The sequence below is a fragment of the Lepus europaeus genome, chromosome 12, assembly GCF_033115175.1.
Source record: "Lepus europaeus isolate LE1 chromosome 12, mLepTim1.pri, whole genome shotgun sequence".
Classification (NCBI taxonomy): domain Eukaryota; kingdom Metazoa; phylum Chordata; class Mammalia; order Lagomorpha; family Leporidae; genus Lepus; species Lepus europaeus.
The window spans coordinates 84,214,902-84,219,858 of NC_084838.1; the positions used below are offsets into that span (position 1 = coordinate 84,214,902).

Here is a 4,957-nt window from a genome sequence, read left to right on the forward strand (position 1 = left end):
GACAAGAAATGCTCAACTTCTTTCTAACTTCTTTCCTTTTGTTCCTCATCTACCAACTGGGGTGACCAGTATGCTGTCTTCTTGTCCTCGGCTGGTAGAGTACTGTGATGGTTCCTCGTTCAACAAACTGTTCCTGAATCCAAAAGTGTAGGAATTCTTAGACAATGTGTGATATATTTAAATCGAAAGTCTAATCCTACTCATATACAGCCTCACAAGAATTTTACTAGTGAAATATCATTCAACTTACTGTATCCAATACAGAATATCAACTGTTCTGTTGAATATAGTAGACAAAATTTCTAGTCATTTTCCTTTAAAAATGTAACATTGCAAATATCCTTAAATGAGTGAATAAATTTACTTTGTACTAACATATTATGAGATGAATTAGAAAATCTGATTGCATTATTTTCATTTTAAGATCAACTTGTTTTACCTTAACAGTCAATATTTATTTTATCACTTCAAATTTTTATTGAAGGAACTCTTTGGCTTATCTAAATATCTGTTTTATGATATAATAATGCAAACATAAAAAGAAAAATATAAGAAATAAAATAGCCAATACATTACTAAGATGCCCTCAAATTTAGAATTCAACTCTTCTGAATTACTTTTTGTGAGTCAATATTTGATTTTAAAAAATCAAAAATTGAGACAAATATCTTTACAACAAATTTGTACCAAAGCATTACAAAATTAGATTTTATAATTGCATCTCACTCTCCATTAATCTAGCAATTCACTGCAAAACAAAGTTTCACTGAGTTCAAGTTGGTTTTTGCAAGCAAAGTCTTTTTCATTTAGAAACCATGAAACAGAATTGACCATCTTTGTAACTCTGCAGCTCCAAAATGCAAATAAATGGCTCTCTAGGAGCTCCCTATATATTGTTACAAAACCTACATCCTTTTCACCCCTTTTATAGTTCCTTTTATAGCTATTAATTTTTAATTCTGGAGACATAGTCACCGTGTTTCTGGTTCTCTGGTGGAAGATAAATGTGATTTAGATGCTGTTTTATGTGTGCTTGGGGTTGATGTTCTGATTGTATCTATTTCCCCAGAGAAAAATTGCTGGTTTCTACAACTCCTTACTCGATGGTCATAAAACAAATATTAAATAATGGCAATAAGCTATGAACCTCCTATAGTGCTCCAATTTTTAATTAAATGATTGCTGATGAAATATGTCTGAATGCAAGATTGTATAGAGAATTCACATGATGTATCTTAAGTGAAGACCATATAGATTGCTTGGGCCCTTGAGACCTACTAGTGCATGTACAGAATACAACTATTATTTCTTGAGCCATATTTTTATAACTTACAGCCCTCTGGTATGTTGATGGGACCACAGGGGCTACCCAAGTTGTGTTGTCTTAAAACTGGATTTCAGATACCCAAACAAAACTGGTTTTTGATACTTATGATAAACAAACCTATAAATCTGTTGCATTTAATGTTTTGTATACTTCCAACAGTCATTTAATGTAAGGTTTGTGGAGGAGTGAAAAGCTTTTAAAACCTTCAGCTCTGCCATTATTTTTAGCAAAGAATCTACAGAAGAGAACCAGAAGAGTTTGACAACCATGTCTTTCTGATATCCTGGAACTTATCTAAGTGCATTCTATCTTAATCATTAATGATTTTGTTTATAAAATTGTAACTCACTCAGTGCTGCTATTGTCAGTCTTGCATAGACTCAGCAAAGGTGTTAGCTTAAGTACATAGGATTTTTCCTAAAGGGCTCTAAGGAAAAAAATTTTTAAGTAATCTGATCAAATTATGTGTGTGCATGTACATAACCTTCTCATCCTTCTCACACTCATTCCCCATACTTGCATATTAAATAGAGATACTCTCTACTTCTTCACATATCTTCTAAAAACTATTTTAAGGAATTTCTAGATGTTTCCCTCACTCTTCTCAAATCCTCATCACTTATTTCTAATTCCCAAATTGTGTGATATATTTTCTTTGTTCAAATATTCAAATAAAATTATTTATAAACATCATTACATATTGAAGAAATAAGCCAAAGTCAACTGATATCATTAACTAGGGATCTCTTTACCAATTGCCAGAGTGCTGAGCACTCATTTGGCTGATTCCAAATATGTACATTGTTTATATCTTAAGTAATATTAGCCAGGTTTGGCAATGAATATTCAACAAAAGACTCAATTGAATTATTTACAAAGAACCATGAAAAAAATTATCTGTTCAGGTGATGCCACATTGAATAAACATGAAATTTCAGTCTTGAAGAAGAAAAATTTTGCTTTGACTAACTGTATCATCCTTTGCAAAAGAGAAAGAGCTTTAATTTTTTTTACAAAAGAACTTTGCATTTTTGTGATAAGACTAAAGAGAAGTAGATTGAGAGTGGGCATGTCCATAGATTGATCCTGATCATCCTTATTCCATTTTCTATCTGTCAGAATGGAAGAATCAGGTCAGTTTTCTAAACATCAGTTTATTCCATTGAAAACAGGAATAATATCTATCTCAAAGGGAATGGGACAAAATTGACAAGTGCATACTTTAGAAATCATGTATTCACACAGATCAATTCATTGTCTTAATTCAACTTCTGTTTCTACACCATCTCCTGGATGAGAAGAGAAAAGCTTTGTTTTCTCACTTTAGTTGGAATCTACTTGTGATAATGATGGTCTTAAATCATGTCATAAAAAGGTGGTGGTTTTAGGTCATCAGATCTTCTATGGATTGATGTTCAAACTTCAGTGTATGCACAAATCACTCAGGATCTTGTTACAATGCAAATCTGGGGTCAGGCTGGAGATTCTGCATAGCTAACTACCTACCTCCCAGTTAAGGCTGAGGCTTGATTACCCTGCTTGGTTCTTGGTCGCATGCTTCAGCACTTCTACATCCTGCGCAATATTATTTATTGGATCGCAGCACAGAGCTGTGAGTGCTGCTGCTGATGTCATTCGAGTTTTTTCCATGGTGATAAATACATCCTCTGGGAATGATTACAGGCAACAAAGAAGACTGTAAACTGAGTGACAGGCTGGGGCCAGGAGCAGAGAGAGCGAGCCATGGAAGAATTTGTTGTTTCTCCACCTCTCTTGGCTGTCGCTCATGATGAATGGCTCTATGCACAAAGGTTGGACTCAACTGCAGTGGTGACTTGCAATTAAACTCCCCGTGCATCCTTTGCCATGCCCTTTATTAGCATACTATCCATGATACCTACCACAATTACAGTCCATAACACATATATGAACGTAAAGACAAACCCTCATTTCAATGGATTGTTACAAGGATATGTCTCTCTCTCACTCTCTCTCTCTCAGGGAACTTAATTATGTATGTTTAATTTTAAAATTTTCATTTTATTTGAAAGGCAGAGAGAGAAAGTGACCAATCTTTCATCATCTGGTTCACTCCCCCAGAAGCCTGCAACAGCCAGGGATGGCTCAGGTTGAAACCAGGAGCTGGGAATTCAGTCCAGGTTTCCCACATGATTAGCAGGGATCCAACTACCTAAATCATTGCCTGCTGCTTCCCAGGGTGTGCACTGACAGAAAGCTGGAACTAGAAGCAGAGCCACTGGGGCTGGCGCTGTGGCTGCCCTGAAGCGCCAGCATCCCATATGGGCACCAGTTCTAGTCCCAGCTGCTCCTCTTCAGATCCAGCTCTCTGCTATGGCCTGAGAAAGCAATAGAATATGGCCCAGGTGCTTGGGCCTCTGCACCTGCATGAGAGACTGGGAAGAAACACCTGGCTCCTGGCTTCGGATCAGCACAGCTCTGGCCATTGTGGCCATTTGGGGAGTGAGCCAGCAGATGGAAGACCTCTCTCTGTGTCTCTACCTCTCTGTGTAACTGTCTTTCAAATAAATAAAATAAATCTTAAAGAAAAAAAGAAGCAGAGCCACTACTCAAACCGAGGCACTCTGACATAGGTTGTGGGTGTCCCAAGCGATGTCTTAACCACTCCACCAAATGCCCACCCCTAATTTAATGTTTTAAAGCATAAGTTATGGCTTTAAAATATCAAGATGAAGTAATCTATGAAATACTTATGATAAATTAGGCTTGTTTCTGTACTTTTCTTTCTATCTTCACTCAGGCCATATATACTCCACAGTCTCCCTTTTTTCATGAATCCATTCATCCAACAATGTGCCAGATACTGATAACACTACTTAAAAAGCAAATCCCCTTCCCTGAGAGAGCTTACAGATTGTATAAACAAATAAATACAGAACATGTCAGGTAGGTATAAGTAAAGACAAAAAAAAAAAAAGATAAAGCAAAGAAAGAAGGAAAAGTAGATATGGGCACTCTGTTCTCTACAAAGAAGATGGTGGCGGTAAGGGGTGGAGAAAACAGAGATGTCCAGTCCTCGCAGTGGGCATGCGTGATCTCTCATCCATTAACACCACATTCAGGCATCGAGTACTGCACCTTCCGCAAAAGTGAAAAAGGACAATAACTCCATTTCATGATATTCAATTCATGCCGATAAGGATGAGTTCTACAAGGTGGTGGAAGTGTCATGCTGGTCTAATGCAAAAGTGGAGATTGCTACAAAGGATGCTTTGAAAACAATTAAGCAAGATGTAGAAAAAGGCAAACTGTTATATGGATGACTTGTTCCCTTACAAGGGATATATATGGAGCTATGGTGCCATCCCTCAGACTTGGGAAGATTAGGACACAGTGGCAAACACACTGGCTGTTGTGACAATCACTCAATTGATGTGTGTGAAATTAGAAGCAAGACATGTATGTGCAAGAGGTGGAATAATTGGGGCAAAAGTTCTCAGCATGTTGGCTATAACTGAGGAAGAGGAAACACTAAGAAGTCATTGCCGTGAATGTGGGCGATCTGGTCTCGGCCAGTTACAATAATATTAATATTGTCAATGGCTGAAACCTGGCTACCTAGGAGCTACTGTGGACTGTATGACTGTATGA

The 4,957-nt window shown here is 37.1% G+C and overlaps 1 pseudogene; it reads left to right on the forward strand.

The window, feature by feature from the left end:
- Positions 1 to 4,313: 4,313 nt before the first annotated feature.
- Positions 4,314 to 4,957, forward strand: LOC133771047 (inorganic pyrophosphatase-like; annotated as a pseudogene).